Below are 14,765 nucleotides of genomic sequence, written 5' to 3' on the forward strand. Positions count from 1 at the left end.
ACTTTTGCACTAAAGATGACATTTCGAATTAAACTGACTACTTGCATGCATGTATATTTCACTTATTTCTTCGAGAATTTCTGACACGGTTGATATTTTTTTCTCTTCCTGCACAGTCTGTTTGCTGAAGCACTATTTTTTATTTCATTAACAAGACCAAAAGAAACAGTCAAGTGCCCACACAAGTTTTTCTACCTAAATCTTAATGACCTGTGAGTAAATCTACCTCTCTGTTTGTGACTCTGATAGTTCCATCTACTGCACAAACAGCCTCAAAGCCATAAAGGCTGTTCTCAGTTTTCAGTGGAGTACACTGTGCCTCAAACCTGCTCTCACTGGGCCCATTGAATTGAATTAAAGTTATGTGGGAGGGGGATGTTTGAACAGCTAATAGCTACGGGTCATTTCTGGCATCAGACCTGTTGCTTGGATGGGCTGAATGTTGGTTGGCTGCAGCTATTTCCTCATCACTAGGTGCAACGCCTCCACAGAGGGGCGGGGGAGAGGGAGCTGGGAGTGTGAAACAGTCATCTGTTGTGCGTATGGGCATGAGTAAACAGCATAATCATCTTTGAGGCAGTAATTATGTGCTCCAGCGTTGGCCGGGCGGCGCGGCGGGCCCACCCTGCTTCAGACAGCAGGTGCAGCTCACCATCTGACAGCTGACTCCCATGGAAGGTGTGATCCAATCCTCCCGAGGCCAGGTCGACCCAGTGAGGGCCTTCAGGCCGTCAGGGCCAAAGCCAACAAACCAGCAAACCTCTGACACAGGCGGAGAGGAGAAAAAAGACGGAGGAGGTGCTGGAGACAGGGCTGACGAGGGATGGATGCTTCAGCTCTGTTTTTACAGTTGAACTATCTTTTTGCCAGTTTTCTGTCACTGTGAAGTGTTTTTTCTCTACATGCTGTCAAGTTAGACATCAGCAGCACTTTCTAATAGCATACATTATAAAAGCATTAGAATGAAGGTTTTAATAATGTAATAAATCATTTGTTATTACTTGTAGATCACTTATATCAGGGATGGGCAACTGGAGGCCCGGGGGCCACATACGGCCCGCACCCTCACTTTAAGTGGCCCTCAGTGCAACTACATTCATTTGAGCATGAAATCTTAAAAGTGCAGTGTAAAAATGCACAAAATTACTTCTTGCAATTAATGTTGGTCTGCCGTTCTTGCACTGAAAAAAAAAGAAACACCACAGCAAGTGGTTATTTTTTTATTTGCTTCAAACCTTTTGTATTCCTATTTATACTGTTATACATGTATTTGAGCATGAAATATGTTAAGTTACAGCACTATAAACATATTTAAAATTGCAGTTTCATCATATCTGGTTAAGTGCACAGTCCTATATGTGGCCCTGTGGTAGTGTTGATGAAAAATTGTGGCCCCCTGCAGCATTTAAGTTGCCCATTCCTGACTTATACGCTCTTAAACATTTGGATTTCCACCTGATGATGAATAAAATCTAACTGGGTCTTTAATGCATCATGCAGAAACCAGTGTTTGTGTTTCTTTCAGTTGTTACTCCCATTTATTTTACTCTTATATTCTTATTTATACTTACTCCATCATCATTTTTAACACAAGTTGTACACTTTCTTCATCCCAGAGAAAGCCATCTTTCTACCTCTCGTCTCTCTTTATCTCTGTCCCTCTTTCTCTGCCTCTCTTTCTCTCAGGGTCAGGAGCTGGTTGGAGATGGAGACGGAGGCTCTGGGTTCAGAGGGGGGTGAGCGGGGTGATTGGACACAGTCGCATGTGAAAGGCCAGAGAGCGGCGAGTCCACAGGGAGTAGGGTCCACACACAAAGGGCCAAGGAGGGGCTCGGGGGGGGCGAGAGGGCCGAGCGAGGAGGAGAGGCCACGCTGGGAACCAAAGCTGACAGCACAGACACTTCTCATCCACTGAGGGTTCGGCTGTCTCTGGCCCCCTGGGGTATATGCTCACTTATCTGTGCGGAGCTGCCAGCTCCACACCGTTGAGCCACAGCAGCTTCTGCAACTGCTCACTGAGAGCAGAAGCAGCAGAAACACTGAGCACACAAAGCAGCGCTGACCTCTGGCCCACATTTAACTGATATAAAGGTTGTTTCCTTAGTCGTATCAGCCCTGATCAAATATCAATAGATTACAGCACATTTAGCCAATACAAGATTATATGTTGATGGTCATGCAGAGGGTGCAGCGGTGGTTTACACTTTATACATGTTAGTACTGACTTTCCTCCTGTGACATCCTGATTAAGCTTAGAGGAGGGGAAATGGCAGGAGACCTGCTAACAAGGGCTTTGTCTAAATCCGCAGGCTGGGATTGTTTGTAGTTGGTTCCTCTCCAGCTTGCTGTCCTTTGCTCTGAGGATAATAAGCCTCTGACCACTGTCAACAGAGTGTTTATGACCTGCAAAGCAGCCCTCGGTTGTGTTGACTCTGTCAGCAGGGGCCTGAGGGACGCCTGACTCCCAGAGCTATTAAAAGACACTTTCAGATAACAGGAGTACCATCCCTCTGTTTGAGCCAGACAGGGTTTGTGGATTTGAAAAAAATACCAAAGCTTAATTGTTGTTTGTTATAATTGACAGGTCTAACACCCAATTGTATAAAATTACTTGAAAGCATTTGTTGTGGGTCAGATTTAGAGGGTAAAATACCATGAGCAAGCACTTGTTGCCTTTATTCTTCCTCTTATTATTATCTATATTATTCTTGGCCGTGGAGAAGAACAGTTAGAGGAGAGGTTTTTTTTGTGTCTTTTTTGGCAATTCTGTATCTTTTTTTGGTAATGTTGTGTCTTTTGGGTCATTTTGTGTCTTTTTTAAATGATTTTTTGTCTTTTTTAAGTAATTTTTTGGGTCATTTTTTGTGGGTCAGATTTAGAGGGTAAAATACCATGAACAAGCACTTGTTGCCTTTATTCTTCTTCTTCTACTTATTATCTATATTATTCTTGGACGTGGAGAAGAACAGTTAAAGGAGGGGGGGGTTTCAAAGAAGCCAAGACAAGGACATTTATTTGCGACTTTTTATACGTTTTTATAAGACAAGGAAAACTTTGTTCGGGTGAAGAAATATATACGAGAGTGAGAACAATCACAATATTTTACAACACTGACTAAATGGATTTCCCCTTGGGGAGCTGTATATCTTGTGACTCAGACAGGTGTGTGCAGTGAGTGTGTGTGTATAGCTGTTTCTTTGGTCCGGGTATGTGCCTGCAGTTGTGTGTGTGTTCATGGATGTGTAAAACAAAGAAAGAAAGAGAAATCTGAAGGCACCTCTCTCCATCTGGTTTCTGCATCACTGTGGTGGGATCACATTATCCATCGTAGGCTCTCTGGGAATTTCATCAGTCTGTAACATCTCACTTATTCACACGTCTCCGTGGGCTTTACCATGTAGAACAATCCTGCGTGTCCCTCCTGACACTGCCGTGACCCTGAACATCCTCTGACCATCTTTAAAGCTTCCTCCCATCCCACATCATCTCAGTGAGATCTGTGCAGGACGTAAAACAACATCAACTTCAGTTTTCACACTGTCACTGTTTTGCCAGAGTTGTCCACAGCGAACGATATATATTCAATCACATAAACACGGCTACTTTTTTGTCTACAGCATGGGTCTCAAACTCGCAGCCCGCGGGTCAATTACGGCACTGGTGACGATATTTTGTGGCCCTCACCTTGATATGAAAGTTTAATGTGAGTTTTATATTAATGGCACTTTACCGTGTTGTGTGTGGAAGGTCCCTTTAATTACTTTTTTTGGTAATTTTGTGTCTTTTTTTAATAATGTTGTGTCTTTTTTGGTGATTCTGTGTCTTTTGGGTCATTTTGTGTCTTTTTTAAATCATTTTGTGTATTTTTTGGTAATTCTGTCTTTTGGTCATTTTGTGTCTTTTTTAAGTAATTTAGTTTTTTCTGTCGTTCTGTGTCTTTTTTGGGTCATTTTGTGTCTTTTTTTAAATCATTTTGTGTCTTTTTTGGTAATTCTGTGAATTTTTTTTGGTCATTTTGTGTCTTTTTTAAGTGATTTAGTGTCGTTTTTTGGTCATTTTGTGTCTTTTTAAGTAATTTAGTTTTTTTCTGTCATTTTATGTCTTTTTTAGTAATTTTGTGTCTTTTTTTTTTTGGTCATTTTGATATGCCTCCAGCGGCCCCCAGGTAATTTGAGTTTGAGACCCCTGGTCTACAGGGACAGAACTAAAAACCAAACCAAGGAGAGGGCAAAGTCACTCCTGAAGGAGTTTTGCAGTAAACAGAACTCCCAATGTGCTTTTTCTAACTTTAGTATCGTTTGTCATATTTATTGAATAAAGGTAACAAAGTAGAAATTAATAAATGTAAAACTGCTCCGATCCTGTGATCCTTAGACAGACTAGTGGCATTCTTCAACTGCGACAGGCAGCTCTTTATCTCAGCTTGCTCTGTCGGTTGGTCGGTCAGTTGGTCCACAAAAATGTTTCAAAAACAGTTTTAACCCTAGGAGGTTGAGATTTGGCATGGGTCACATGTTTGTGAGGTTTTGTTTGTGTACGTGGATGCATCCGTGTATAAGGTCACAGACAGTGCAAAGAAATTCAGTTGCAGCTGAGTGGATGTAAAGCTAAATGATATAAAGACATGGATATGTCCAATTAACAATTGCTATACAAAGATTAACTGGAATTTTGATACATATTGAAAATAAATTAGGATTTTTAATGCATTGTTTTTAATATGTTTTTTCTTTACACTTCCACGACCTGTGCATGAAATATAGGTCACCTTCCACATTTTAGTGTAGCTGTTTCTAAAGTACGCTATTTTCGGAGTAATGTAACAACATGTATAGCTAGTGCATGTTTTTAACAGTCCTCATGATGTGAAGCTATGACAACTGCTCTGCTACTCTGCACTATATCACTTCCACCGAGTTCAGATTTATAATGGATTCCCAAATCGTACGGACGTGTTGTTCCGGTCTCATCCCCAACATCCGAATCAGCACTGACATGAAGCTGTCATGATAAAGCATTCGGGAGTTGGTTGTAGTGGGTATCTGGGGAGCAGTGGAGCAGGAAGAGGCTGAAGTGAAATATCATTCCTGTTTAACACTGATGTTTCCTCTGGTCCCACAGGCTCATGGTGACCTTGTGATTTATGGTGCAGCTCTGGAGGAGCAGATCAGAATACAGCTGCCCCATAGCTGCACATAAACATGTGTATACCAGACTGGAGCATTACTGCTAGTCTTGGTCTGCTCTCAAATCAACGCAGCTTTGGAATGAATGCTTTCCGGCTGTTAGACAACAGAAAGTATAAAACAAATGTATCAGCATTTCTCTTCTTTTGTGTACATTTGCTGTGAATCCCGGGATTATGTGCGTAAAAATGTGACGCTTGTTGCAGCTAACTGGCTTTTCCAGCTCATTCTGAATGGCATGAAGTGATGTAGAAAATGAGCTAGATGAAGAGGATTAGGACCCGAGACTGCTAGTGCTTATCATCTCCCGTAGCACTGGAGTGTAGCCATGGAAACAGGAAGTGAGAGGCAAGCTTCCAAGATGGCCACCAGCTTGTGAATGGGTGCATTCCTCAGCGGCAGGGTGTCTGCTGGAGGGAGGAGGGGCGAGCAAGTGTGTTTACTCCGAAAAGGGACTATATAAATAGTAACTGCTGCTGTTTTAAGGACTTCCTGTCACTAGGTATTCCATAAAACAGTAGTTAAATAAACAATCAGTTTCCCATTGGGGCTGCCTTGTCTATACTGAAGTGAGGTCTGCTGTGAGTTCAATCCAGGACCCCAGTGTGTGGATTTTTAAAGCCCCAGACTGGAGTCATGGAGCTGTTACAGGTCACCACACTCTCTTTCACTCACACTCCGTCTGGTCATATAACCTCCACGCACACAAACCGAGCCTGAATTCCACATTCAGCATGTTTTTTTCTCTGCCAAGTAACTTCTCCACTGACTTTTCAATGAGCTCTCTTCACTGTTTTGTTATGTGATCTGCTACTCTTTTTGCCACAGGATTCAGGGCTCTATTATGATTGGAATGGGACTTCATTCAGAGAAATATAAAAGTGGGGACGAAGAAATAAAGTATTTGGATGTTTGCGCAGTGTACTCCACCATATTAGATTTTTTTAAAATACTGTAAAGTTAAATGGCTTACTTCAAGCTTTAATTTGAGCATATTTACATCGTCTTTGAAACCATTCAAAGGTAAAACAAGCCAGTGCTCAATCACTGTCACATGCAATACATCTTAAAACAATACTCACCTACTTATATGCTGAAATGTTAAATAAAAAAGTTTTCATTTGCTGCAACAAGCCCTTTTTCCAGCAGCCATTTTTACACATAATAGCAGGGTAAACAGTGGTGTAATTAATCTAATTAATTATTTACATGTGCAATATCAGGGTCCTGGTCCACCTAAATAGACCAGGGCCATAATCAGTGTTATAAATGACACCTGTGTGTACCCTACAAGGTCCTTTTGTTTCTCCGTTAAGAATAACTATATAAAATAGACAATATTTTCGTTAATGGTCTTGTTTGCTTATACAGGTCAGTGGTATTAGTATTAAATTGAGAGTGTGGAAAAAGTTTCCTATTGGTGCTTTAAGGTGCTTAAGATGAGGATGGAAAAACTGGCCACTAAAAATATTATAGTTCTTTAAAGCAATGAGAAAAAGTGTATTAAAAGCATTTATGTCAGTCATATTAGTGGTTAAAAACATACAGAGGAACATAAAAGGAATCTCCAGTTATATATGTACACATATATGTCAATACACAAACATCTACCAGCTGGCATTGTCAAGAAGGACACCATCCATCATGCCCACTCTGCTTTAGTCAAGACCATGAAGCTGTCAGCATGCATTCCTCAACACAGCTTTTGTGGAGCACATTTGTCAACCTCGAGGAGAGCGCATGCCCAAAATGTTTGGATATTTAAACTTATCTCATTGTGGCCTTTGGAAGTGACTGGAATTCTCACAGGTGCTGAAATAACCCACAAAGATGGATGGATGGATAGATAGATAGATAGATAGATAGATAGATAGATAGATAGATAGATAGATAGATAGATAGATAGATAGATAGATAGATAGATAGATAGATAGATAGATAGATAGATAGATAGATAGATAGATAGATAGATAGATAGATAGATAGATAGATAGATAGATAGATAGATAGATAGATAGATAGATAGATAGATAGATAGATAGATAGATAGATAGATAGATAGATAGATAGATAGATAGATAGATAGATAGATAGATAGATAGATAGATAGATAGATAGATAGATAGATAGATTTGTCTTTGGCTTCTCCAATATATAAAATAAAAACATGACACACATAAAAACATACAATCGCACAGAAGTAATAAATAAATATATATATAAATAATAAATACATACACTAGCAATACACTATACACCAGTATACACCACACAGCAACAAACAATTGTGCAAATGGGCCGGAACCAGCAGCAGCAGGTGAACACATTTAAATGCTGAGGTCTTCATAATTTGCCGTTCAGTGCCTGTATGGCACGGGGAATAAAAGACCTCTTATATGTGTTCCTGCTCGCCATAGGGGCCCTGAGTCGACGGCCAGACGCAAGCAACTCAAACTCGGAGTTCAGTGGATGTGTACACTACAAATATACAATATATATACACTACTGTTTTAGGGATCCAATCACAGAACGGGGCGGGACGGCAAGACAATGACGCGTACTACTGGACAGACGGAAGCTTGTAGTTTTGTAGTTTTCTTACGGATCCAACATGGCTGCAGCAGACGCAAAACTCTCTTTGGATCTAGCTGTAGACAGTGTTCTAGATAGTTTAGAGCCAAAGTTTATTTTAATAGAAGAACAACGTTTGACTTTACACTCCTTTATCACCACCCAAAAGGATGTTTTAGCCTTGCTTCCGACAGGATTTGGCCAAAGCCTAATCTACCAACTAGCCCCGCTACTGCTCGCTGCTGTAACGCCGGTGAAATAAATAATCTTGCAGAAAGCGAGAACTGGAGAAGCAAAGCAGCAAGCAACACTCTCTCACAGACACACACACTGACATACACCCTGAAACTATAGAGCAGCCAGAGCCAGAACATGCTGCAGAAAAAACATTGCAGAAGACGAATTGAGCAATTTCTGTCGCTCTACATACGTTTTCTGGTATAACTGATATGATTGGCTAAGAGCTACGTACAGACACTTATGATAGACATACGTAGCGCCCAATAAACGGCTCTGGAGGATTGTAAATCACGCCTCCTCTACGGAAAAATGAATAGGTGGTATCCAAACTAATCTCATTTGTGATATTGTCTGGCGTTAGCCAGGCTACAAATCACCAAACCAAGCAGTTATATCAAACCGTAGAATGCTTTCAACAAGTCCCTTGTAAGCCATCTCAACAATATGTTGGCTTACAGCAAAGGACCCATGCTTGTTTGTTTTCAGGGACTCGACTGTGTATGTAGACGTTTGAGAAGTGAGACAGAGGACAGGATGTCAGGGTGTGATAGAGCGTCCCTGCCCTCATCTTTTTTTTTTCTTCTTCCCTGTCTTTCCCGACACAGACAGCACCCTCATCTTAGAAGAAGTATCACTTTTGTTTGTGTGTGGCACTGGTCAAAGACACCATCCAAAAAGATACAATCTATCTCTCTTCCGCTTTTTCAGATGTGGAGCCTCACAGCCCCCAGCAGGGCCCGGGCCCACAATCACTGCACAATATCACAAGATAGTCACTGTGGAGCCGCAAGAAAATATGCCAAGAATAAACAAAGTGTGTGTGCATGTTGTGTGTGCTGATATACTATACTTAGTATTTGTATGGATGCATGTTTTGTCTCGCCAACCACATGACAACGATGGCCGTTATTTAATCAGACACAAGACATTTGTTGGGTTCAATCATACCCCGAGGAGTGACTTCCCCCCCGGAACAGGATGGACTGTAGGGAAATCTCAGGCAGATGTGAAGTGAAGACACTGATGTCTTCATAATGATCTCTGTTTTTTTTCCTCCTCTAACTCATGCTATCTCACCCGGCTCTGCCCGTCCGTCTCCTCTTTTTTCTCCCCCTCATGCCAGAGAGACAAGCAAGACCCGTGAACAATCTGCTCCATCCCGCAGGCTGCTCTCCCCTCTCTGCTCCATAAATCGCAGTTCTCTGGGGACAGCTGGAAAGGCAGTACAAGTGGGAGCCAGATAGAGCTGTCTGAAAAGGCTCCTGTTTCAAATTAGGCTTGCTGGACAAAAGTCCCCTTGACCCCATAGTTGAATTCATATCTACTTCCTGTATCCCGTTTCGGGACAGGCGCTGGAAGGTGAGAGTCAGTGTGTTAGCATGGATGAAGCTGGTGTCACTGTGCCTGTGGTCTCCTAATCATGGCACAGAAAGGCAGTTTACAGCCCTGTTAAAGGGGAATAAAAAGCTCTCTCTAAAGAAGCATATATTTCATGGCCTGTGTGCTCCCACAGTTAATGTCCCGGCCCAGCATGAGTTCACTGGACTTCCTCCCTTGTTGTGCCTCCGTGCCCTGATGGACTGAGGTCACTGTTGTATACTCAAAATGAAATGGAGTGCAGTGGAATGGAGAAATAAATGTGGTGTGTCAGCACATGAAAAATTGCAGGTTCATAAGCTAAATGAATGGTCTGTTTCTATTGCTGCAACAGCTTTGCAATCCTCCTCTGGAAATGGTAAACAATATTTTATCATGCGATTAAAAGACTGAGGTCACAACCCTTAAAGGCTCAATTTCTGATCCAAATATAAACAAAGGGTTTGCTACACTGTAATATTCACACTGTAGCTGTAAAACCTGCTGGTCTCTTAACCCTTTATCAGGCAAAGAACTATATTTGGTAACTTCAGGTAATATTTCAAGAAAAAAGTTGCAAATTTACTAGATTAAAGTGGCAAACCTACAAGAAAAAAAGTTGCAGATTTAAGAGATTTAAAGTGGTAAATCTGTGCGAAAAAAGTCACAGATTTACGAGAAAAAAGTGGGAAAGAAGCAACTTTTTTCTCGCAGATTCACCACTTTAAATCTCATAAATCTGCACTTTTTTTCTCGTAGATTTGCCACTTTAATCTCGTTAACTTTTTTCTCAAAAAATTATTTTTGTATGTTTTTTTTTTTTTTACAAATTCTGACAGTATGTAATATCCTCCAATAGGGTTGAAATTTGGAATTTGCAAGTATTTCAATGAGTGCCCTATTAAGGGTTAAACTGAAAGTACTCCAAGTACTTAAAATTTCAGTAGGCAACAACTAAAACTCAAGTTATTCTTTTTTCTGAGGCTGTCGTAGGTTTGCAAGTCTTACAAATCAAAAAAAAAGGTGTGAACGTATTTGTTGCACACAAAAAACAGTCAAGTGAAGGGAAGGTTTGTGCAGATTTAGAATCAGAGACTGTGAGAAAGAAGAGGATATATTTTGTTTTGTTTGGAGTTTTAGCTGTGAAAGAAATCTGAGCAGCCAGGACAAATTGGTTGGAAGAGAGACAGGGCAGGTGAATCTTTGGCTCTCAGGGTGGATTAATGGCACAACAGGGAACAGTCTGACACCTCTGTGATACCGGACCGTCTGAGGTCAGTGGCGGCTGATACAGGTACAGTGACACAGCAGCCCTAACATGGCTGCTATGATAATGACGGATTTCCCCCAGGTGCTCATGGGTAGTTCTAGTCGCAGGGTCAGGGCAGCAGAGGAGCATGGCTAACACGACCCTGACCTCCCAAACAATCATTTCCCCAAGTTGACTGTCAAAACAAGTTTCATGTGACGTCAGTTGTATTAACGCCTGCCCTGTACTTAAAATTAAATTCCCATACAACGAAGCTGCATTGTTAACCCTCTAGAGTCCATGAAATCACCTGCACATTACTTCTTCATGATGTGAAGACATAAAAATGAAGCAACGTTGAGCCTTCAGCCATCAGCTTCCCTCTAAAGTTCTGGCTTGAAACTCCATGCCAGATTTTTTTTGGATTATATTCGGCCAAATAAAACCTGAGATAATGTAAAATATATTTAGTATAAAAATATAGAACTCGAGATTATCCTCATTTTACCTGTTGTATGTAATATTTGCAATCTGTGTTCATATTTGCAACATTTAAAATTCTGTGTATTGAAATATAATTTTCAAGATCATATTTTATGTTTTCCTTTGTTTCTTTTGGGCTCAACATTTTCATCAAGTAAGTCAAGGTTAAACATTAATTATCAGGACATATAGGTGAGGTAACGCTGGAAAAACTGATACCAACATGGCATGGTAAAGATTTTTTAACAGATTTTTTAAAGGACATAATAGCCCAAGATTTCAGAGGGTTAAATACATTTTGAGGAGAACATTATTTTCTTATTGATGATGCTGTTTTTTGACGTATCACAACTAAGTTTCTATCAAAGTCTGTTTTAACTCAAACAGCGACCTTATAGTGAACCTGGCTAAGTACTTTTGTTGCCTAGAGCTAATCAAACTGCAAACAGAGTAAAAAACATAAATCTAAACTAAGTATTTTCTTTTTTTAATTAGTTTTTAGTTTTTATGAAAATGGATAAAGTGGAAAGTTTAAAAGAATAAATTAAAAACTTGTGTACTTGTGTTTTCCTCCAAACAGTTTGTGCTGCATAATACAAACATTTAATAGCCACACCACTGCACCAACTCTACATACTGATTATACTGTGGTTGCACACATATATTTACTCTAATGAAAGACTTGCCTGCTACTGTACGGTCTGTTTGTAAGCAGAGAGCTGTCAAGTCAGGAAAATTTAGGAGATAATGAGATAAATACTAGTCTGTCGGACCCAACGGTGCAATCGTTTGGCTGAAGAGGACATTGATTATGCTGCATGTTTGTTTGGAGGAATAATTTTGCTTTTTGGAATATGTTTATGCTTTTTGGCCATGAGGGAGATTGGTTAATGACTGAGTTTTTATTTTAGGGTGAAGTAATCCATTAACAACAACAGTCACATCTGATATGCATCAGTATTCTGCATGAGTAAAGCTCATTGTTTTTATGTTGGGTAACACTTTACAATAACCATCATTTATAAATGGAAAACAGATAGTTTATTAATGTTTAATCATCATTTATAAACCATATATAGGCCATTTAGAATGGTAAATACATCATTTATTAATGTTTAACTAACATCATATATAAATGGCAAATAGATGGTATATTAATGTAAGTTTATAGTTACTTTGCCATTAACAAACAATTACATTATAATTAATAGTTTATCAGTAGTTTTAGTTGCACTCATTTTAACATTTTTAACACCATATTAAGTATGTTAAATGATTTTGAAATGATTTGTGTACCTTTAAGAAATTGGTTTAAAACATGTAAAGATTAAATATGTATATAGCACTTTGTAAATGGTTAATAATTGGTCTATAAACCATCTATAAACATCACTTAGTTGGTTATTGTAAAGTGTTACCTGATGTTGCTGTGTCTCTGAGTATGATAATACACACAGGCCCTGTAGAGGTGAACACAAACAGGTTACCTGTCAACTTGTCCCAAAATTAACATTTTGATTTAGAGGAATTCTGTGGGACTGCACATTGACAGAGTTAATCTCTTCTGTTTTAATCTGGCTCCGGTCCCATCACCTCTGACCCCCTCTGTAATCCGCCTCTCCCATCAGCTCATTAAGCCCAGAGAGTTCACACCTCTTGCCATGTTGGGCCCAGCTGTGTCTCCCCAGTGCCCAGGCCGGCCTGGGGTGTCAGGAAAGGCTGCCGGCTTCACAGGCGCGATGCAGACCCGGGCCTCTGATCTCTGCTGAAAATGCTATAAATCACAGTGTGGAGGTGATGGTCCTAAGTGCTCATTAAAGTAGGCAATAATAAATGTGGAGAGAATGAAAGGCTCTCTCTACCTGTCAGACTGGGCTGGTTAATGAGAGGAGCCTGTTGGACTTTACTAATGACTGATTATTAAGAAAACGGTAGATGGAGTGTTAACAAACGTTTAAGTGCAGAGCAGCGGCCGTAAAAGTTTCACAGCGACAATAAGCCCCACTGTGCTTCCCTTAAATGCATAAACATACCTTGTGTGATGTATTGATAATCACAATTCAGCTCAAGATTGTCACAAAATATTAGAGTTTGAAAGTGTTTATGCTTTAAAATGTCACAGTGAACCACAGCAGCTCTGTTCTTTTATAAAAGTTTTTGGCTTTGTTTGGTAGAATTTGATAGAAGTTCACTAATGGACAAGCCAGTCTCTCTATTCATCAACCTGACAAATAAATCTTCTTACGTTCATATTCATACCAAACAAGGTGTTCACTGTAAAATGTCTTTGCAGGCTGAGTTATACAGTGAAAAGCTCTGATGCAGCCTCAATGAAAACTGAAGTCATGGCTCTGTTAATGCAATTCACTTGTTTTTCTTCCTTTTTTGGAGGGGCTGACATCCACACTAAGTTTGTATTTTGGCTGTTATTTTATAAACTGTTTTCACAGCAGTTGTCCAAAGTAGCACTGAAATGATCAACAGATTAACTGGCAAAGTGATAGAGAGAACAGTAGTATTTTTTTCTTAACAGATTAATGTATTATTGTTAAATAATGCCAAACATTTGTTTGTTCCAGCTTGTCAAATGTGAAGATTTGCTGCTTTTTTCTGTCTCATATCTAAAAATATAATAAATAAATAAAATATAATATATAAATAAAATATATTTGAACTTTAGATTGTTGGTCAGACAAAACAATTATTTTTAAAGATACAAGACTAACCCATTAATCAAACAAATTAAAAATAATAATAAAAATAATCATTCGTCAGTGCTCTGATCCAAATCTTTGGTACACTAAAAATAGATTTGCATAACACAAAACTTTTTTCATGACTTAAAGTCTATCAAAGTAATAATGTCCACAGACAGAGAACATGAGTTTTAGAAATCAGGAACACTACACATGCATCAAACAAACATACTCATATTCATTACCTGCACTGGCCAGCTGCAGGAAAGCTAATATTGGGCTTGGTGGTTTGGGTGACGCAGTGTGGATTAGGAAGCAGCGTGGGTGTGAAAGAGTTCTCTTCAGAGTCTTATCGCCCTGCAGACTGAAACCCCCTGCTGCAGGACAACCTTCAGAGTCGACCCAAAGACCACTTTCACTGCCAAACCAGGTGGGACACAACTTATCTGAGGAGTCAGTCTATGTAGTCCTGAATCCCTGCATTCACATGCACACAGAGATTCAGGACTACAAATCCCACCTGGTTCTTTGTATTTTATGTTCTGAAAAATGTGATTCTGTGAGAGTCAACACATCTAAAGTCTGTTTGGCGTACTAGAGGAATAAGATTAAAGTTGAAGTCATGATGTTTGCAGAAAAACTGACATTTTGTTGATGTTGTTGGGAGTCAAAAAAGAAATGTAGAACCTCAGCATGGCTACACATCAGGTCCGATCATCATCCCGCTGGTCCTTCTCTTGTTTTGTGAAAACATCATCTCAGTTTGAGAACTGTTTTCTATCTTGAAAAGGAAACACGAGGAGAGAGGGAGAGAAGGGAGGAAAGTAAGAGAAAGAAAAAGAGAAGTGCAGGCCTGACTGGATTAGGAGAGGGCCTGTTTTTCCTCTCCATGTCAATGCACTCCTGCACCACGATAGATAGATAGTGACGGCCTGCCAGTTGGTTTTCATTACATCCTTTGCACTTCAGACCTACCCAGAAAAA

The 14,765-nt window shown here is 39.9% G+C and overlaps 1 protein-coding gene across 1 annotated transcript in view; it reads right to left on the reverse strand.

Moving 5' to 3' along the window:
• The window catches only part of cdon (cell adhesion associated, oncogene regulated), an 89,561-nt gene that overhangs the window by 42,103 nt on the left and 32,693 nt on the right, over positions 1-14,765 (reverse strand). The gene's annotated exons all lie outside the window — the stretch shown is intronic.

The sequence above is a fragment of the Centropristis striata genome, chromosome 4 (genome assembly GCF_030273125.1).
Source record: "Centropristis striata isolate RG_2023a ecotype Rhode Island chromosome 4, C.striata_1.0, whole genome shotgun sequence".
NCBI classification, from domain to species: domain Eukaryota; kingdom Metazoa; phylum Chordata; class Actinopteri; order Perciformes; family Serranidae; genus Centropristis; species Centropristis striata.